The sequence below is a fragment of the Megalobrama amblycephala genome, linkage group LG4 (genome assembly GCF_018812025.1).
Source record: "Megalobrama amblycephala isolate DHTTF-2021 linkage group LG4, ASM1881202v1, whole genome shotgun sequence".
Classification (NCBI taxonomy): domain Eukaryota; kingdom Metazoa; phylum Chordata; class Actinopteri; order Cypriniformes; family Xenocyprididae; genus Megalobrama; species Megalobrama amblycephala.
Window position 1 is genome coordinate 37,331,424 of NC_063047.1, and position 23,215 is coordinate 37,354,638.

Consider the following 23,215-nt stretch of genomic DNA (forward strand, 5'->3'; position numbering starts at 1 on the left):
TTGACCACTTCCTGATGCAATTCAGAGAAAACAGCAAACCAGCTTTTCTGGGACATTAAACAGGAAATTCGTCTTGCTCATTTTAGCTCAGTCACATTATGTAGGACTTTTTCAAGAGCAAAAAGTAGAGTGTGAGAGCTACTTTGCATTATGCATGTGAAATACTTGTGTATAAATCAAATCTAAGCAATAGCATTGCGACTAGACATTATTGTTCTTTCATATTGTGTGCGTGAAATTTTCAAACAATGACAAGCCGGAGAAAACTTAGATCCGAGAACGGAAAGAAAGGATAATTGTACATTATAATCATAGAAATATTGTAGAGGTGACATGTTCAGACTGAAGCAATAATTCCCTGTGCGGCAGTCCTTTAGTGTGGTACTGACTCAACCATGTCAACCCTCTCAATGGATCCGAGACTGATCATTTTAATACCCAGGATATTAAATATTTCATCACCCACAGTTCAGCAAATAAATCACAAGACCTGTTCCTTTTTTTTTTTTTTATAAAAATGCACAATTTATTGAACGGATAAAATCTACAAGCATGTTGAAAAGTTGGAGCCTATAGCAATTTCATCATAAAAATAATGCACTCCACACAAGGTTCAAAGGTTCTTCAAGCTACTTTGTATGTTTCTTATAATGTGCTGTCAGACTGTACTGCAACATTAGGTCACAGTGGTCATCCTTCCATGTCTGCAAAGCTGAATGAAATGGGCAGTTCATTCGGTTTGTGACCCCGTGTCTTCAGGTGCTGGACACTAATGAGGATGGCATGTGCTGGAGAGCTCTCGCAACCTGAAGCAGAGAAAACAACGCTTTAGAACGGATTTTCATTTATAGCAGACCTACATAACACACAGAAATATGACATTAAGCATTATTAAACATGAGGAGTTAAAAGTTAAAATTGCATTAAATTCCCTAAAAATGACACACTGAATCACAGTGTTCTTAATCAGCTGTCTTAGTGCCTTTAGAAGAAATTATGTGGCGTTTTTCTCAGCATTCATGCCACCAGAACTAATGTTACTGTTGCTACACTTGCCATATTTTTGTACTTTTATAAATTTTTAAGTTTGTACAATAATATTTTATTAAAACCATGAAAGACCAGTGTTTTTAATCAAACCAATGTTCAATAAGGAGTTAAATTTATTGTTAATAATGTTCAGAATAAACAAAAATCATTAACTCTCATGTTGTGTTCGGGTCATTTTGACCCGGAGAGGATTTTCCCGTACCCAAAAATGCTAGTTAATGTTATTGAATTGGACTAAAATTTACTGACTTGCTTACCCAGAGTCTAACAACTTCCCAATATTTTTTTTGATTTTTTTTTGTAATTTTTTTTTTTTTCTTTTCACATTGTAACACTTGTGGTGTTACCGGTCAAAAATGACCAGCCTACAAAAATTGCTTATAAATCTCTCATTATGCTACATTATTACTAAATATTGGATTCCATATTTGTGTCAACTTGTTTTCTTTCAGTTGGGACAGGTTTTATATTTCTTTTCAGAACGGATTGATTGTAGGCCTTATTTATCTGAGTGTTATTTGTTATTTGTGGCAGCATGTCAACATGGCACACTTAGTGACTGGACAGTTGACGGTAGCCATTGACTTCCATATACTACAGAAGTCAATGGCTACTGACAACTGTCTGGTTACCATTTTTTTAAAAATATCTTTTGTGTTCAACAGAAGAAAAAAAACTCATACAGGTTTAGAACAACTTGAGGGTGAGTAAGTGATGACAGTTTTAATTTTTGGGTGAACTATCCCTTTAAAGGTGCCCAAGAATGCTTTTTCACAAGATGTAATATAAGTCTAAGGTGTCTCCTGAATGTGTCTGTGAAGTTTCAGCTCAAAATACCCCATAGATTTTTTTAAATTAATTTTTTTTAACTGCCTATTTTGGGGCATCATTAACAATGCACTGATTTAGGCAGCGCCGCCCCTTTAATTCGCGTGCTCCCTGCCACATGAGCTGTCGACTATATTACAGTGCATTTACAAAGTTCACACAGCTAATATAACCCTCAAATGGATCTTTACAAGATGTTCGTCATGCATGCTGTATGCATGCTTCGAATTATGTGAGTAAAGTATTTATTTGGATGTTAACGTTTTATTCTGAGTGAATTTGAGGCTGTCCTCCGTGGCTAAAGCTAACATTACACACTGTTGGATAGATTTATAAAGAATGAAGTTGTGTTTATGAATTATACAGACTGCAAGTGTTTAAAAATGAAATTAGCGACGGCTCTTGTCTCCGTGAATACAGTAAGAAACGATGGTAACTTTAACCTCATTTAACAGTACATTAGCAACATGCTAACGAAACATTTAGAAAGACAATTTACAAATATCACTAAAAATATCATGTTATCATGGATCATGTCAGTTATTATTGCTCCATCTGCCATTTTTTGCTATTGTTCTTGCTTGCTTACCTAGTCTGTTGATTCACCTGTGCACAGATCCAGACGTTAACTGGCTGCCCTTGTGTAATGTCTTTTATAATGTTGGGAACATGGGCTGGCATTATGCAAATATTGGGGCGTTCACCCCGACTGTTACGTAACAGTCGGTGTTATGTTGAGATTCGCCTGTTTTCCGGAGGTCTTTTAAACAAATGAGATTTATATAAGAAGGAGGAAACAATGGAGTTTGAGACTCAATGTATGTCTTTTCCATGTACTGAACTCTTGTTATTCAACTATGCTGAGGTAAATTCAATTTTTGAATCTAGGGCACCTTTAAAGTAAAAAAAAAAAAAAAAAAAAAAGGAGAAAAGGTGAATCTCAAAAAAGCATTTCTTTCATAACAGCTTTGTTATTCGTCAGTCTGTTTTGTAAGTGATTCGACACAAAGCACTAATTCTGACATTAAGCCCTTGCAAATCCCTTCTGCTCATTTAGTCCAGCTCAAGGTACCATGATCATTTCATTTATCAAGAAATTGAAAAGAACCTCTCTCTCTCTCTCTACAGTACTAGGGAAGTGTCCTCATAAGCATCACAAAGTTTTCCACACAGCTTGCCAGTTTTATTAAAAGTTGTCTAGAACTAAGAGGGATTCTGACATTCCCAATATTCTGGGCTGTCTGTTGGCAGGCTTACAATGTATTGTTATACCTCTTTAATATAGATACACACTTAATCCAAGTGTACAGTTTGAGGAGAACAGATCAATGAGGGAAAAAAAAAAAATGGAGGATTGTAGCAAAATGAACTGTCTCTATTGCCCTGTCAGACTTTAAGTGCACATTCATAAGCTGAATTCTGAAATGGTTTGGCTCTAATAGACCCGGAATGGCCCTCTGACTGCTGCTCTCAAGATCTTTTTTCTAAAATAAAACCTTATCGTAGGCACTACTTCACGTACGCGCCATTTTGGAACCATTGTTTTCCTATTTTCTGTGTTTCAAGTTTGCAATGAAAACAAAACAACACAATGCACGCACATGATGAAATTTTGCTTTAAATTTCACTGGCTTTGAGATCTGACTCACATCCTGAAACATTATCTTCGATAAAAATTGAAGGTATCACTATGACATTCTCATTTCTACGTTTAACTTCTCAACAAGCCTTCGATTCTTGAACAAAAGGAAACTAAACCCCGCCTCGTTATGAAACATCAGATGAATCACTTCGAGTCTAAACCATTATCACAGTATGTGAATGACAAAAAGATCACCAAGTTCTCAAAAATCTTCACGTTCTGTTCGCTAACAAAGAGGAAAACAATAATAGAGTGTCCGACACGTTCTTGTCTTCACCTTTGTTCCTCCTTGTCTTCTCAGATGGTTTTTGCTTACACTTGTCCTTATAACCTGATAAGAGTGTTTTTGTTTTGTTTTTTTATTGTTGTGAAGAACACAGGTCTGGGAGGGTCTACGTTTCTGCTGCCCCTCATTATTTCTTGTTTGCTGTCGGGCAAGAGAATAACTTATCCGATTCCGCTTACCGCCTTATAGTTTTCTCTCTCTTTGGGTATTATAGTATTATATTTCTTGAAGACTTTAGAAAACGATAACAAGCATGAGATTTTATACAGGACAGCACCGTTATGTCAGTACATATATATTGTTAGCCACATCTTAACGTTTTTTTCCAGCCTTCCGTTCAAGTTTTAAAAAGTTACTGCAGGTAGGATATTGTGGACGTCGCTAATGGTCATGTTTCCAGCATTTTCTTCAGTGGTTTGTTAGATTTGTCTCATCCAGCTATCTCCATTCTCTTGTCCCGGAAAGTAAATAATTAAATACCAAAATCAAGACAACAACAAAAAGTACTTCAGCCCAGAGGAATAAATTAAAAGTGCTTGCTACATACAGCATGCTGCCTCGGGAGAAGCATGTACCTTTGAAGTGTGGTCCAAGATCGGCACAGATGTGTTTTTCAGCATCACTTTGCTTTTACTGACTCTGCAGAATTCATCATCCTATCTGTGTCAGATTCCTCTCCAACCGCACATTATTTCTCTGAGAAATGAAAGAGGTGCTTGAGCCGCTCTTTCCCGAACTGAACCCTGCGACTCAATAAGGCGCACGCTAACCACTCCTGCTTGATCCAACCACACTGCTGCCCTGAATGAAAAGGGCAACACCATCTAAGAACACAAAAACTATCGCCTAGACATCAAATTAAGTGTCCACGTGCACTAAATACTGTTAATAACAGTGTAACTAAGAAGTATGTTTGCTATTCAATCAAGGATGCTGGTTTAAAAAAAAAAAAAAGGCTAAGTCTAAAACCATTCTAAACTGCTTTTTTTTGTTCATAATTTACAAAATTCTGACTATTTTAGACCGAGTTGGACGACAAACACTGCGAAGTAGCCCAGTACCTGTGTGACTCGTCATATATACTGTACACACACAGTGAGTAGTAGTTCCGGCTACAATGTTCTTTTGCAAGACGCAGGCAGTTTTATTTATCATCATTGCAAAAGTTACATAAAGAATGTAACAAATTTGCAGCTACTTCTCTCTGTGTATGTATATGACAAAATCACGCAGGTACTGGGCTACTCTGCAGTGGTTGTCATCCAGCTCAGTCTAAAATAGTCCGAACATGACATGAAGGTAAACAAATAAAATATTTAGTATGTTTTTGTTTTAATTATGTACTTTCATTTGACATTTTTATCATTTCATTCATTATTAGCTTTTTCATCAACTTGTGAACCCCCTACAGTTCCCTCATGAACACCAGTTTGAGAGACCAGCTTAAAGGGCACCTATTATACCCCTTTTTACAAGATGTAAAATAAGTTTCTGATGTCTCCAGAGTGTGTATGTGAAGTTTTATCTCAAAATATCCCACAGATAATAGCATGTTGAAATAGCCAGTTTTTGTGTATGTCTCTTTAATTGCAAATGAGCTGCTGCTCCCAGCCAGCTTTCAAGAAGAGGGCGGAGCTTCAAGAGCTCATGCAACAAACAAACAGCACATCTCAAGTACTGCAAATGTCAGATGTTGGGAGAAAATGAACTCCTATGTTCACTCTTACATCCAACAACAGAACACTGGGATCGCTTTTGACACATTGTTGTCGGTACAGCCAAAGAACTTACATACTGACAAGAAGTGAAACTCAATAGAACGTTCCATTGCAACAACAGCGTCCAGCAACAGCCCTACGCTTCTGCCATTCTGGGGTGAAAGTGACTCGGCAGTCCACTAGTTTCTATGGCAATATCTACGGTGGCCCAGTAGTTCACAACACAACAAAATCGAGCCACAACACAACAGAATAAAGCCACAACACAAAGGAAACAAGCCACAACACAACGGAAACAAGCCACAACACAACGAAATAAAGCCACAACACAACGGAAATGCTCCCGACCACTTGTGGGCTCTCAGAGCTCAGTAATATTAGTATTCCTTGCCAATGTTCTATAAAGTCGACAGTCTTACAAAGATATCAATACCATGATTAGTTTTAAGTATGTAAACGTTGTATATCGACATGAAATATTAATTCAAAATCACCTGAGTGCACAATAGCTTCATATTTATACCTGTGAATGATTTGACGCACTACCACGGCGAATGATGAAGGGAACGTCTAACAATTCCACCAAGTGGTTAAAACTTATAATTTGTATTCATTAAATTCATTCATCATGTCGATACACAGTGGTTATATGCTGTTGAAACTAATCATGGTATTCATATCACTGCCAACTCTATAAAACATTAGCAAGGAATACTAAAAATACTGAGCTCTGAGAGCCCCCTAGTGGTCAGGAGCATTTCTGTTGTGTTGTGGCTTTATTCCGTTGTGTTGTGGCTTTATTTCGTTGTGTTGTGGCTTTATTCCATTGTGTTGTGGCTCTATTTCATTGTGTTGTGGCTTTATTCCGTTGTGTTGTGGCTTTATTTCATTGTGTTGTGGCTTTATTCCGTTGTGTTCTGGCTTTATTTCGTTGTGTTGTGGCTTTATTCCGTTGTGTTGTGGCTTTATTCCGTTGTGTTGTGGCTTATTCCGTTGTGTTGTGGCTTTATTCCGTTGTGTTGTGGCTTTATTCCGTTGTGTTGTGGCTTTATTTCCTTGTGTTGTGGCTCGATTTCGTTGTGTTGTGGCTTTATTCCGTTGTGTTGTGGCTTTATTCCGTTGTGTTGTGGCTTTATTTCCTTGTGTTGTGGCTTTATTTCATTGTGTTGTGGCTTTATTCCGTTGTGTTGTGGCTCGATTTCGTTGTGTTGTGGCTTTATTTCCTTGTGTTGTGGCTTTATTTCATTGTGTTGTGGCTTTATTTCGTTGTGTTGTGACTTTGTTCCGTTGTGTTGTGACTTTGTTTCGTTGTGTTGTGGCTTTATTCCGTTGTGTTGTGGCTTTATTTCCTTGTGTTGTGGCTTTATTTCATTGTGTTGTGGCTTTATTCCGTTGTGTTGTGGCTCGATTTCGTTGTGTTGTGGCTCTATTCCGTTGTGTTGTGGCTTTATTCCGTTGTGTTGTGGCTTTATTCCGTTGTGTTGTGGCTTTGTTTCGTTGTGTTGTGACTTTGTTCCGTTGTGTTGTGGCTTTGTTTCGTTGTGTTGTGGCTTTATTCCGTTGTGTTGTGGCTTTGTTTCGTTGTGTTGTGGCTTTGTTTCGTTGTGTTGTGGCTTTATTTCGTTGTGTTGTGGCTCGATTTCGTTGTGTTGTGGCTTTATTCCGTTGTGTTGTGGCTTTGTTTCGTTGTGTTGTGGCTTTATTCCGTTGTGTTGTGGCTTTATTTCGTTGTGTTGTGGCTCGATTTCGTTGTGTTGTGGCTCTATTTCGTTGTGTTGTGGCTTTATTCCGTTGTGTTGTGGCTCGATTTCGTTGTGTTGTGGCTCTATTCCGTTGTGTTGTGGCTTTATTTCGTTGTGTTGTGGCTTTATTCCGTTGTGTTGTGGCTTTGTTTCGTTGTGTTGTGGCTTTGTTTCGTTGTGTTGTGGCTTTATTTCGTTGTGTTGTGGCTCGATTTCGTTGTGTTGTGGCTTTATTCCGTTGTGTTGTGGCTCTATTCCGTTGTGTTGTGGCTTTATTTCGTTGTGTTGTGGCTTTATTTCGTTGTGTTGTGGCTCGATTTCGTTGTGTTGTGGCTCTATTTCGTTGTGTTGTGGCTTTATTCCGTTGTGTTGTGGCTCGATTTCGTTGTGTTGTGGCTTTATTCCGTTGTGTTGTGGCTTTATTCCGTTGTGTTGTGGCTTTGTTTCGTTGTGTTATGGCTTTGTTTCGTTGTGTTGTGGCTTTGTTCCGTTGTGTTGTGGCTTTATTCCGTTGTGTTGTGGCTTTGTTTCGTTGTGTTGTAGCTTTTTTCCGCTGTGTTGTGGCTTTGTTCCGTTGTGTTGTGGCTTTGTTCCGTTGTGTTGTGGCTTTGTTCCGTTGTGTTGTGGCTCGATTTCGTTGTGTTGTGGCTCGATTTCGTTGTGTTGTGGCTCGATTTCATTGTGTTGTGGCTTTATTCCGTTGTGTTATGAACTTATGTTTGCTTTTTTAATTTCGTTGTGTTGTGCACTACTGGGCCACCGTAAATATCAGCTACTTTGTTTAAAAAAAAAAAAAAATGTACATTAAAGCTAAAATCCAATCTGAATGATGACAACACAGCTGCAAATGTCAGAAAGAGATGTTGGGACATTCTATCTAGTGATAAATACTATCACTAGTGATCATCAAATCCTTTCAACAGTTTATTTTACGGACTTTGTCTCTGCCACTTTTTTCACAATACATTTTTTTTTTCTAGAAACACAGTCAGTTTGGGTTAAAATTCTTTGAAGTTCAAGTATTAGCATTATATACACTGAATTAATACCATTAATTCAGTGGTATTAAATTAAGGACATACATCAGAAAAATTGGGAATGTTGGACAATAAATATATAACAGAATATTTGCTTGACAGTAAACTGTTTTTGCAGTGTTGTCTTATATTAATGTCCATTAAAGCAAGACTATGTAAACAACAACAACAACAACAACAAAAATCAGCCACTGTGTCCAAAAGTGGGAATTATGAGATAACAGACACAGCAATGCATCATGTTCTATAAGATCATTATGTTTGTAGTGTGATTGAGGGGATTAAAACATATATATTTCAGACCTAGTGGAGTAATTTACTACTATTTACTACATTTTCACCCCAAAACGGCTGCCGTGCTACCGAAATGCCACCTAGTGACTGTTACCCAAAAAGCATCAAAGTTTCGCCTCTTGGGTTCTATACTCTTTGGTACAGCTGCTCGAGTGCAGAGAAAATGGTGGACAGTGAACAACTGACTGAGGGTGGAAATTATGGTAATGCAGGACTGTCAGTCAGTGGCTGTGGGCTGGGCCTGTGCAGTGTGACGTCAATCAAAACGGCATGTCTAATGAGACTGCGTTTAATGGGGATTTAAAAAAAAAAGAGTGGGTGGATTTTTCTCAGTATAGCGGGTGGTTGTGTTCACACACTACCAACACACATTTATGTCCAAACACCATGCAGAGGACTTTGCATAACAGTAAACCTCAGAGAAATGAACTTTTTGAAATAAACTGCGATGGTCCGCAGACTGTCTGTGTGGTATAATTTTCATCATCAGAAGGGTCCGCGAACATCAACGCACACCACATGTGTGAATGACTTGAGCGTTTGAAAACAAAGTCTACTAGAACGCGTCTTTCCAAAGGAGTATACTTTGAAAGGCTTGCGCACCCAACTGCGTGCAAGATGCAGAACCTGATTTCACCAAGTGCAACATGTTACTGGATCAACATCTTTGTTAACCTTGGAACAACATTCCAATCAACCAATCAGATTTGATAGACAAGTTTACAGTTTATGTCAAGTTTAGGCTTACAACCAGGATTGGTGCTTCTACATGAATATTATTCACTTATTTCCCTTTTAGGGAGAAGTTATTATGGGTATAGGTATAGGGATATAGTTATGATTACATTTTCGGATAGGAATGTTGTTCCAGGATCAACAAAATATGTGCCTTTAGGCTGGTTAAATGTTTTTTGTTTGTTTGTTTGTTTTTGTTTTTCATGTTCATCTCAGTTACTATTGCCAAACACTGTTCTGACCTTAAAAATGGGTAGATTTCAAAATGTACAGTGTCCTACCAAAGCATGCCTTTGCCTCCTATGAGGCAACTTAGTTTCATTACTTTATTTTTTTGATTCACCTCAAACAACTAACTGTTGAGTTGTTTTTGTCCCTCATTGATTGCCTCTTAACCCCAAATACGTCCCCTCATTTTATGTGACACACATAACGGTACAGTCTACTAACCTTTCTTCCTCACAGCAAAGAGCAAAGCACGTCCTCAGAAGCACCACTAAAAGGAAAGAAAAAAAAAAAAAAAACAATAATTAGTGTCATGTGTGAATGAACTGCTTCTATACGTCTAGTTAAACCCGTCAAAATCTCTCTGCTCCTTTCTGACCTGAAGAAAATGACATGACCTACTTCTTCCTCCACCTACAGCTCTTTTGTTGGTGTAGATAAAAGCACCTCCTCACCACATATCTGACAATGTATAAGTAAAGCACATTCCAGTGCACAGTCTCACTCCCAACCCAACAGAGGAACACTAAAAGAGTTTCAGCTATTATAAATAATTTACAGAATTTTTCATTCGCCCTTTTAACCTCTCTGCAAAAAGCACATTTGGCTCAGGTTAAAAATATATGCTCCATATCTGCTCGGTGTATAAAGGCGAATCATAACCTGGAGAAGCCTGTGGTTTAGTCAAGTCCAATGTTGTCCGTGCTTTCTTGTGCCGATGTTAGAATGAATGAATGTGTGACTGTGGGTCGGAGGAATATAAAAACGCTAAACAAATATCGTCCCTGACCAGGACATCTTAAGGACAAACTCAACTGATTTTCTATTCAAATGTGAAATGATTATCCTACTTCTGTTTTATGTAACTAATGCACATAATTGCTTTCCTTCCTTGTCCCACTGAATCAAGTGCTTTGCCCTGGGTACCCCCGCTTTGGTATGGCCCTGGCATGCTGCAGTGTTGCCATGGAGACCAGGATAAACCCTTGACGGGTGAGGCTAAGCATCCATGTACATACAAACACACCCCCATCTTGGTATCTGAAACCAGACAGCACAAATATCTTGGTCTTCGCCAGAGGCTCCTCTCCTTTCATATGTGTGCAAATGAATTCATGGCCATCTAAGAGCGGGCGAGATCAACCCCGTCTTCCAACGGCTAACCCAATGGAGCAAGGGCAGCCCCGTCACAGGGCCTTTCAGAAACTGCGAAATCAGAGATAAATGCATTCAGCACTGTGTAAAAACGCCTTCACAAAAGGGGTGCAATATTTTCCAATTTTTATAATTTTCATAAATCTTTTCAGTTTTGACACTGTAATTAGATATTTGGTAGTTCATATTCATCCATTAAATACTGTGTGCGTGTGTGTGTGTGTGTGTGTGTGTGTGTTTGTTTGTATATAGATCTCTGTGTGCTTTTGTGGGTATCCAGGGACAAGTACAGTTTATCCCTCTGTTCATCTTGAAACAATTCTTTTCATTAGCTGTTATCAATAATGTAACAGTGTGCTTGTTCAGTTCTCTTCTCTCTCCACTAAAACATTACATATGCACTACCACATACACTTACCAAGCAGGTATATGTGAGTCCACAAACACACACTAACACACACACACACACACACACATGACCTACAAACAGTATCTGATGTTTAGATATTAAATTTGTCAGTCTGCTCATCACATCATTGGAATCGGTTTTCAATCATTACACTACAGCACTTGAATTGGCTATGCTAAGATTATTATCAGCTGAAGAAGTGGAATGTTATTATATTAAAATATTTTTAAACAATTATTATTATGTATTTTATTTTTATTGGTATTTTTTCATTTATTTTTATGTATTTATGTACGTATTATTTAAAAATTTAGTATTTAATAATAAACATTATATATATGGTCCTATATAATACCAACAAATTATTTATTATCTAACAATTCAGTATATAATAATAATAATAATAATAATAATAATAACGTTGCAGGTTTAATATCTTAGCTAACAGCTAATTTCTCTTCCCAGGATGGAAGAGCCTCAACTTACTTACCCATACACTAGAAATAATCCTTTGTGATTGGAGGGCTAATTTGAAGTGTCAATTATTCTTATGCAAATGCATATGTTCTTTCTCACATTTCAAAAGAGGCTGAGCACAGATGGCTTCCCACAAATCATGCCACGCAAGGCAAAGGCCAGACAATAAGACCTTGTATAATGTGATGATGGTGTCTGCTTGTCTGTCCTCCCTTACACTGGTGGGTGCTCTTGATGAAAGCAAGGGATATGCAAACTAGCTCGTTTACCACCAATGGAGTGATAAACAAATCGCCTGGTATAGATATATTAATGACCATTTATCAGTGTAAGTAAAAAAAAGTAATATAGTAATTAATATAGTTTAAAGTAGCATTAATATGTACTGCATGTACTGTGTGTTGCATTTTATGGACGGCAATTTTAAACTGTATTGTCCATATGTATTATATTAGAATAAGCTGGCAAACAAGGGCAGCAAAAAGGAGAAGAAAGAAAGAGAAAGGATAGTCAAACAGAGAGAAAGAGACAGTAAGGAACAAGAGGCTGCTCTCTCAGCGTGACCTGAACAAGCCACTAAAACGTGATTTCTGACAGTTTGCTAGCACTCAGGCTGAGAGACAGTGGCTTCTCTGCTTTCACGCTAAAGACCATGATTTTGCCTCAGAGAAGTCGGCTGACAGACACACCTGCTGCGAAACCAAGCAACTCCCAGACAAATATGTGGATAGGCTTCAACAAACTAGCATGGTGATGGCACTTTAAGTGCTGCAGGGGAAAGACAACTTAGTCAGGTGGAAAAATTAGCTAACATTTTAATGCAATTTATACCAAACCCAACCGCAGTTTATACCAACTTTTTTTTTTTTTTTTTTTTTATACAGGAAGAAGATACAGGAAGAGACTGCACAACAAAAGACAATGTTCCTTGACCTTCTCAGCTGATCTATCGGTTAACAAAAAGGAAGTGAAAAGAAGACCCCAAAGAAAACTTTTCAGAAGAGTGGATCAAACAACCAGCTCTGGCGTCTTGTTACAACACAACAATGGAGCCATTGAAACCAAGACTGAACATGGCAACCGGGTCCACAGGTTTTGATTGTCTCACAAAGGGTCAAGAGGGAGAGGAGAAGCTGAGTGTTGAGATATTTTAGACGATAATGGTGCTCCAGAAATGAGACGGTTTCAGTTCGCCAAGTTTGTTTTGACTTATCTACCTCAGAGGCTAAAGTTGTTAAACCTGGATGGCTAAAGAAATAAGGGAATTGTCCAGACCTTAATGCCTCATGTCCATGTGGATAATGGATCAGCTAACAAGATACAGGAGTGTGTAGAGTGTGAATAAAGTGATACTTTACTGTTCCTGAATAATGTTAATTGGGGAATAAAAGCTGAACCCTTTCAACTCCACACCCTAATGTGCAAACTGAGATGTTTGCTTACATACATTAGACACAGGGCTTTAGTTCTAATTATACTGTAAAATGATTCACACATACTGTAAGTGAAGGGAGAATGAGATCTTATTATAGCCTCCATAGCATTCACCCTTCACCTCTACCAACAAAAACTCAACTGGAAGATGTTGTTCCCAAATCAACTAAGTCCATTGCACTCCCCTTAGGGGAGAACCTTTGCCTACTAGTGACCCAAATCCTATTGATTAGCCAACATATGAACAGCCTGACAATTATGATTAGAAGAATGGCTCATTCGTAATTTCTATCAATAATAACTAGCAAATATCTGCCTGCACAGTCCCTGTAATTAACAAAGTACTGTAAGTGTTTAATCATAATTGTATCTTAAAGTGGTCATGGATTGAGAAATCAATTATTTTCTTTGATCTTTTGGCTTATAAGCTATAAAAAATGTACTATAAAAAATATTCTGAAAATTTCAGAGCTCAAAACTTCCATGTTAGTCCAAAAACAGCTTTTATTGAAACCAAGCTCATAAAACGACTTGTTTCGGATTTTGTCACATAGCTACATCATAGTACGATGAAAGACCGCCTCTGCAGAACATCACAGTATACTTCTACATCATTGCATCTTTAAAAAAAATGCCGTTCATGACCCCTTAAATTTGAACCTGTTGCTGCAAAACTGGACACTACACATTAGTAGTCAACTCATCCACTTGTCTCCGTCATATAGACCAGTTAATGTCTAGACCACAAGTAATGAACAGATGCAATGGAAAAATGGTTTCTTAATGTCTCTGAGAGATTGTTTGCTAGAATAATGTTTCCCCAAAATGACCACCTACAATGAAAGAAACTCTAAAACTAATCTTATAGCAGCAGTAAAGGTTTACTTCCAGCAGAATTCTGAAATCCTCCAGTACAAAATGGTGGCTCACTTCACACCAAAAGCTAAGTCCAGACAAGCAACCATGATACTGTCACAAACACTGTCACTGTGAGGGCGGACATGCCTATTCACACAGCTCACACTAGTCTTTCCATGTGCCAGTGTTTTTCCTTTTCACCTATCTCCCCCCAAAAAGTGTGTGTGTGTGTCATACACATCAAAACGGTAAGGTGAATCCTTTTGAGCTGGCAGTGCAGTTGGCCACAGAATGAATAAACATCCATGTCAGGAGAAACTGATACACTCCCCTTTTCAAGCAGACGGGCCTCTCGTGGGAAATCCAGCACTAACACAATGGATAGAGACTGCCTTTTGTTGAGTCTCTCAGCTATGGGCTACTTCTTCTCTCGAGTCTGTAGCCTGAACAGACCACTCCCCTCGGTTCCTATTCCCCCTCTCGCACACAATTAACTTTTACCTTTTTCACACTTAGCCATACTAAAATGTGTTTCTATGTCACTTCATAGGGTTGGAAATCAGAAATGATGTATGCTGGCTCTCAAGCTGTTGTGTTGGTGTGTAGCAGGTATAAAAACAACTAGTTAAACTACCAACCCGAAATAGCTAGTTAAAGTACCTGTTGGAAATTCATACTAGTCTAAGCTGGTCTTTTCATCTTCTTCCTCAACCCATAGTTAATGACCTCATGGTAAGGATTTTTAATTCTGGCTCTAAATCCTCTAAATGGTAACCAAGGTGTTCATCCAAAACAAACTCTCAAGGAAGAGCTCCCGACAGGTCAAACTGAGGGGATTTACATGAAGTTTATCTGAATAACTCCCTAGACTCTGTTGGCTGGTTGAGTTGGGTGATTTTCCCTTTTGTCAGGGAGGATCAACATCTATAATAATTTTGAAAGTAGACTTGAACTCAACATATTGCCTACTTTATTTAAGCAATGTCACATACACTTAGTACCCATATCACATACAATAACTGTGGCCACTGACAAGTCACCACTATATGTCAAATGGGAAGCAATTTCCATAAAACAAAACCCAATTAAACAAAGCTGCAATATTCCATACTATTACATGTCAACCACACTGATTGTCCACACTGAAATGTAGATTTGTAAATCATCAGCTCAGTTTATATACCCTGATCTGCCCTTTTCCAGTTGTTCTTCAAGAGAAGATTTCTCTCACTCCCCCTCATCTTTCATTCCCTTGCCCTATTCTTTGCTTTCAGCTACAGTTTGGGTCACAATAAAGTTGTTATGCATGACAGTTCGGGGAGCAGAATAGGTACTGCCCAAGCCTGCTGTGTGGCTACAAAGTGGACCCATTCTCTTCGGCCGGGCTCAGTTACAGGCCCTGGGCAGTGGGACAAGGACAACATTGCTGGGACATTCCCAGACTGACGGAAACAATTAGACTCAAACCACAGTGAATCTTGGATTCCCTTGTCCTTAAAGCGGGGACATCTTGATGAACAGGCCAACTATCAGTGAACCAAGTATCTCTTCTTACAGTTGAATGGGGATTGAACTAAAGACACATGTGTGCACATATTGAAGGAATATTTCACTTGCTGGGTTGGGTTCACCCAAAAATGGAATTTTGAAATCATTTACTCACCCTCATGACATTCCAAACCAGTATATCTTTCTTTCTTGTGCAGAAGACAAAAGAAGAATGCTAACCAAACAGTTTTGGTGACCACTGACTTCCAGTGTAACAGACAAAACCAGTGGGTTATTTCTGATATTCTTGATATTGCATATATACTTAGACTCTTCACATCAGCGTATCTGTTAGAAGAGGTTAGAAGCCCTTTTAGGTTCTTTGAAGTGTGATGGATCTCTAAAGAACAATAGATGTTCTCCACTTTCATCAGGCTGCAAAATATTTTTGCAATCTTTGCTTTTAAAAGAGTGCCTTTTCTCATGGTTATGAATAACAAAGCGGGCATGTATCATACTCTGTTTTACTCTGTAAGAGAGAGGAGAGTGTTGCTTTGCAGGGATGGAGGCTTATTGTCAAATTGAAAGAGAGCAGGGACAAGGCGAGGCAAATCCAAAAGGCCTACAATGCACAAGGACTCGCACAGCAACCATGGGAATGAAGGCTACTGGGGTTCAAGGTCAATGCTAGAATAGAGGCCTGCAGATGCATTGTGTATTTTGCCCTCACACGTATTCCTCACACACATATGCAAACATACATTAGCACACCGCTACCAACAGAAGTCATCGGCACCCCCACTAGCACTGGCCTGTTTGTGTGTGACACAAAACCAACAAAAGCAGCAGTTCCGCCTGTGTGTGTGTGTGTGTGGGCGAATTCACATGTGCACATTCACTCGTCCTATAGAAACAACAGCTGTACATATACACAGAGGATAAATATCCCACAGCTTTGTTTGTCCGTCCAGACAAGCTTGGAGCTAGCTGGCCAGCTAGCTGTGAGAAATGATCTAAGACCTAGTGAAAAGAAAGATTCTGGCCAAAGCTGAGGAGAGAGTCTGTGATTAGCTCCTTTGTTGGAGGTCTTTTGAGCTTCATTGGCTCCAAAGAAAGGCCGTCTAATGAATCCATCCAAGCTTGGCCCAAACTTTGTATGGACGACAAACTAAGTTATGGTGGTCTCCCTGTGCACCGCCGCACAACATAATGATACAGAACATTTGCACATATGGTCCCCTGATTTCAGGACCCCATGTAAGCACTTTCTCATATGCCTGGTTATCCGTTCGCTCCAAGACACCAGGGGGGTTTACTGAGCCAGGGGGATGGGTTTCCTGGGCCTGGTGTGATTGAAATGTGTTTTAAAAAAAGTTGTTACCTCTGTACGTCTGTATGAAAATGCTTCCATTTCGTAATTGTTTGTTTGTTCATTCATTCATTACAAAATATATTGTTAAACTTACAGTATATTGCGAGTTTGAGAATGCCTTAGGGCAGTGGTCTCAAACTCAGAGCCCTGTAGAGTTTAGCTCCAACTCACCTGCTTGGAAATTTCGAAGTAATCCTGAATACCTTGATTAGCTGTATTTAATTAGGGTTGGAGCTAAACTGTAGGGCAGTGGCCCCTCCAGGAACTGGTTTTGAATCCACTGTCTAAGAGGCATTCACACAGGATGTAATGTTGCGTTTAAAAAAGCGCAACGGTCTAGCATGTTTACAGCATAGCAATGCATAAGCAGTGCAGTGGAATACAACAACACGTTCTGTGTGAACAGCTGCTTAGTATTTTTTTTTTTTGCTGTAATGACATCAACAGCTCTTGAGATTCATTTACTGATGGTCATGTTTTCCAGCATGATTTGAGAATGATCCAAAGAGCTTCATGAGCTTCAATGGAAGCAAGAACATTTGACCGTTCATCTGTGAAGAAGTTTCTAAAAATTAATTGATTAGTGACCTAGAAATAGGGCAGAATATTAAAGATTTCTGTTCATAAAGTTTGTTTTTACTTTCTGTTCATTTCTAGGTTTAAATTAGATTTTGATTCCCAGATTTTTGACCCCCACTGTATGTTCAGTGAAACTTTATTCTGTTAACATTTTGGTGGGTCAGTATTGTAATTCATTAAAAGGATAGTTCACCCAAAAACTGTACGACTTTCCTTCATTTTGTGAAATGTTTCAATGTTTTGTTTCTTGATAATAAAAGTGATCTTGATGAACTTATAAGTTACTACAAAGAACAAAAGAGTTAGGCTAGACAGAAACAATACATACCAGGGTTCAAGTGTAAGGTTATGCGAACTTCATTTGGCATCATTTCTAATAAATGAATTTATTACATACACTATCGTTGAAAGTTTGGGGTCAGCAAGCTTTTTTAATGTTTTTGCTCACAAAGTCTTATGCTCACCAAGGCTGTATTTATTTGATCAAAAAAATACAGTAAAAACAAGAACAACAACAAATATATTATTGCAATTAAAAAGAAATAAATAAATAAAATGTAATTAATTCCTGTGATGCAAAGCAGAATTTTCAGCAGCCATTAGTCTGCACGATCCTTTAGAAATCAATCGACTTAGTGCTCAAATAATTTATCATCATCATCAGTGTTGAAAACAGTTAATATTTCACAGATGATGCTTAATATTTTGAAAGAAACAGTGATATATTTCTTAAAATTCTTTGATAAAGAACAGCATTTATTTGATATAAAAATCTTTTGTAACAATATAGGCCTAAAATATTTACCAGTCACTTTTGATCAATTTAAAGGTTTAGTTCACCCAAAAATGAATAGTATAGTATTCTATGAATTCTCTGTTCCACACCCGTAAGACCTTCGTTCATCTTCAGAACACAAATTAAGATATTTTTGATGAAATCAGAGAAGTATATGACTCATCCATAGACAGCAAGAAGATATTGTTGAATAAAGTTGTTATTTTTGTTTTGTTTTTGCGCACAAAAAGTACTCTCGTCGCTTCATGATATTAAGGTTGAACCACTGCAGTCACATTTTAACAATGGCTTTTGTACCTTTCTGGACCTTGAAAGTGGTCATTATATTACGGTCTACGGACGAGTCATATACAGTACCTCTCGGATTTCATCAAAAATAATTTGTGTTCCGGAGATGAATGAATGACTTATGGGTTTGGAATGACATGAGGCTGAGTAATAAATGCCATAATTTTCATTTTTGGGTGAACTAACCCTTTAATGCATCCTTGCTGACTAAAAGTATTAATTTCTTTCAAAATCTTATTGACCTCAAACATTTGAACAGTAGTATATAACCATATATAGTACATAGTTAAACCATATTATATGTTGCAGTTCTTTATAAAGTTACCAGTCATAGGCGAGTGTTCTATTTATATACTAAAGTCAATTTTTACTTGTATTTGGCGAGTCTTAATATTGGACCCTGCAAATGGATTTAGACTATTAGAAGTATTCACTGCAACATATGGGAATGAGAGACAGTTGATAAAAGGATAGTTCAACCAAAAATGTAATTTTGTAATTACTTACTCACCCTCAAGTGGTTTCAAATCTTCGGTTGAACACGAAAGAAGATATGTTAAAGAATGTGGGTAACCAGCCAGTTGATGCCTTCCATAGGAAAAATATGGAAGTCAATGGGTGCCATCAACTGTCTGGTTACCCACATTCTTTAACATATCTTCTTTCGTGTTCAACCGAATAAAGAAAGTCATACAGGTTAGGAACAACATGAGGTTGAGTAAATGATGACAACATTTTTATTTTTGGGTGAACCATCCCTTTAATCCATTTGACTTATTTTTACGTAAAACACTTTTGATTGTTGCACTGAAGCAGTGCAAGAGATCTCATATTTTATTACATGTAGCACATGCCATTTTCTCAAATAACAACCACCGTAAAATGAGGGAAAAGTGCACTGACACGGGGTATTCCTCAGTTGCATTGAGGGGCTGCACGCACCCCCGCCCTTTCACTTCTCAGCAGCACCCACAGAAAGCAGAAAGGCTTTCTGACATTGCCCTACATTCAGCTGACTGATCCCACACACACAGTCTTCTGTCACAAATAATCATTACAGCCGCACCCGTGCCCGCACACACACGCACGCACACCCTCTTTCTCTCCCACTGTATTAAATATTGAAGATTTCAACTTTCAACTGGGAGCATGTTCAAGCACCCTCCCATCAAAACACAGAGACACAAGCGTGCACACACACACACACACACACACACACACACACACACACACACACACACACAGCATGTGCATTGCCCTAGCTGCAATACAAACCACCTCTATTAGAGTGTCAATCGTATTCAGATCTTTCTTTTCTTGCCAGCGCTGACTTTCAGATTATACGGAAGCCCTACATCCTCAGACGTGACTGTGCCCACGCCCATCCATCCATCCCCACACATTTATCTGCTTTTTTCCTTTCCATTTCCCTTTGTTCCTCTCTACACATCAAGGTGCCTTGCATTTCTTCCTAATGTTGGCTAATGCTTTCTAAAGAATACCACCCGAGTGCTGCTGCCCGCCTCTGTTGCGAGTACCCATGTCACCGGGTCGTCATTAATTATTCCCTTGCTTACAACATGCTGTTGCCACGGTAATGTGCCATTAAGGGAGAACCAAGCGAATGACAGTCTATGCAAATGAGGCTGCCACAAAGACCCTGGGCGCGGATTTTCAGATCGGAGGTCGCTATGATGGACACACACTGTATTAGAATTGAATAAAGGGACGATAGTGTACCTGGGCTTCCTTTTTAAACACAACAGTTCTACGAACAAGTGCAGAAAGGAGCAGGTTTGGAAGAATCACCTGGCATTTTAGAAAATACAGGGGTGTGTGTGTGTGTGGTATTTGACAGACATTTGAGGGACGATTTGGCAGGGACCATCAGCTTAACAGCAGATGCCTCTGCGGCAAATCCGCAAGTCTTCGATTTGAAAATAACCTGCATGTGACGATGTAGAGAAAATAAAGAGGTTTGAAATGAAGGCCTTAAATTTACAATATGTCCTTGTCGTCCTGACGAGTTTTGCGCAAAGCATTAGATAAAAATCAGTAAATAATATTTGCCTGTGATGTCTCAAAACGAGAAGTCTGTGAGAAGGGGAAAATGAGAAATGCAAAGATGAAGATTTGTGCCCTGCTGAACATTATGCTGTTTTGGCATGTAAACCCTGAGCCAATCAAAAATGATGTTCTTGAAGCATTTAGGGATGGCAGACCAAATCAGCAAGAAATCACAAGGCTGCATTACTCACACACTACATTATAAATAAACCATATTCACATTTAAAAAAAATAATAAAAAGCGCTGACAAATGTGTTCATTTTTTTGTTATTCATTTGTTCAATGTGTGCAATATTTGATTGATATCCAAACAGTCTCTGCACTATTAATGAGAGCAATATTAAGAATCATACGGTAACACTTTACAATAAGCTCTCATTTGTTTACATTAGTTAATGTATTCAATGACATGAACTAACAATGAGCAATACATTTGTTACAGTATTTTTATAATCTTTGTTAATGTTAGTTAATAAAAATCCAGCTGTTCATTGTTTGTTCATGTTAGTTCAGTGCATTAATTAAGGTTAACAAACACAACTTTTGATTTCCTTACTGTATTAGTAAATGTTGAAATTAACATTAACTAAGATTAATAAATGCTGTACACTGTAAACATTTTTTTTACAACATTGTTTCATTAGTTAAATCAACTTTTATTTTAAGGCAACCAGGTAACTTACTTTAAGTTAAACCAACAATTCTTTCTTACAGTGTAGAAGAATTGTTCATTCTTAGTTCATGTTAACTAAAGTTAAATAATGAAACCGGTAACACTTTACAATAAGGTTCATTAGTTAAACATTAGTTAATGTATTAACTAACATGAACTAACCATGAGCAACACATTTGTTACTGTATTTACTAATCTTCGTTAACATTAGAAAATACAGTTGTTCATTGTTTGTTCATGTTAGTTCACAGTGCATTAACTAATGTTAACAAGATTTTAATGATGTATTAGTAAATGTTGAAATGAACATTAACACAGATTAATAAATGCTGTATAAGCAGTTCATGTTAACTATGTGGTTAACTAATGTTAATGAACCTTATTGTAAAGTGTTAACAATAATAACACATTTTAGTATTACTATAATGTCAAAATTACAATGCAACCATACAAATAGTAAATTTCAATTTTTGCTTTCACTTACTGAAATGCATTTACTGCACAATTCTTATCTTTAAGGGAAGCTAGTTCACTGTCTAACAAGTATTTTACAAATATCATATAAGCTTTACAATTTAATTGTAAAGTCATCATTTTTACAAATAAGCTCACATCAAATTGATGGATTGACTGATGCCGCTCAATTAGGGATTCCAGACGGAAGTCGTCGCAGGTTACCGGAGAGGGAACTGTCCCCTGCCTTTTGGATACAGATTGCAGCCATTATCAGGACAATTTCCCAGGTGGAGAAAAGCATCAGAGGAGTCTGGGATAACGTTGAATAAGAATCACAGATGGGGTCGTGTTTGTTGGGGTGGGGTGGTGGGATCTTCAATTTTATATGCAATTGTCATTGTCTGCTGCAGACTTTCCCTTTCTGCAACTTTTATTTTGTAAAAGCCATCACTGCCAGGAGCCGAAACAGAGCACTGGGTGCCTGCACAATTTCAAGGGCATTCTTGTGTGCTGCGTCTAATATGTGACATATGATTTAACAAATCCACAGATGGAGAGGAAATTCCAGGTATCAGATATATTTGATATAAAGTAAATAGAGTACAGAGGAAAAAGAGAGAATAAACAAAAAAAAAAAAATTCCGAAGGGGTTTGATGACACATACAAATCTGTCGTTGTGTTTCTATACACATCCTTTACACTAAGCTATATTTTCCTAAGGTATATTTTGTGACAATCATGTATGGACTTTCTAGTGCTCTCTATCACACGCTCACACACATAGACACAATGGGCAAACACTGTCACTTGCTGCTGGGAGTCCAATCAAGCATTTGAATGCAGTGACACATTCAGTTTTTTTTGGAAATGACAACATTTATTCATCAGGGAGAGAGAAATTTCATTCAAAGAGCCCACAATGCTCTGCCAGGGTCGGTCTGGCCCTGTTAATTGATTGCTTCTCACTAACAAGGCTGCAAAGTCCTCCATTGTGCTCCTCTTCCTCTATGCTAATGAAGTCCAAACACAACACGCTCTTTCTTTCGTTTCCTCTCCGCATCCCCCTTCCTCTCTTTCCCTCTCCAATAGGAGGTTTTGATGTGAAGATGCTATGACAGGCTTGCTCTCTTTCTCTCTCTGCAGCTGGCACGAAAGATGTGATAGGAGCCAGGACCAGGAAGCAGTAATGGGATCATGGGAGAGTGATTGCAAACACACACATACACACCTCCAAGTTTCCCCTCACACTCCCCCTAATGAGGGGTAAAGGGACAATATCGTCATTGTTCCCCCCGTGTTTGGGAACCTCGGGCCAAGAACAACTGCTGTTTACCCAAGCAGTAGCGAAAGTCCTCGCTGTGTCCGTTAATTAATCGGAGGGATCCTGATTAAGTCTGCTCTAAAGACCCAACTCAAACTACCTTTCACATCCAGCCATTACAGATGAGGGACTCTCGGTTGCGCTTCCTGCCTCTTTCATTTGGTTTTTACAGCATCCACGGTTTTCTATTCCTATCTGTAGCGTGATCACACACACACACACACACACACACACACACACACACACACACACACACACACACACACACACGCACACCTCACAT

The 23,215-nt window shown here is 38.3% G+C and overlaps 1 long non-coding RNA gene across 3 annotated transcripts in view; it reads right to left on the reverse strand.

Annotated features, from left to right (window-relative positions):
• Window positions 1–497: 497 nt before the first annotated feature.
• Window positions 498–23,215, reverse strand: part of LOC125267472 — a 47,979-nt gene continuing 25,261 nt past the window's right edge. For all 3 annotated transcript variants that reach the window (XR_007184678.1, XR_007184676.1, XR_007184677.1), the window contains exons 4-5: window positions 9,783–9,828; window positions 498–806 (exon numbers count right to left, since the gene is read on the reverse strand). This is a non-coding gene — a long non-coding RNA (uncharacterized LOC125267472). The remainder of the gene's footprint in view (window positions 807–9,782; window positions 9,829–23,215) is intronic.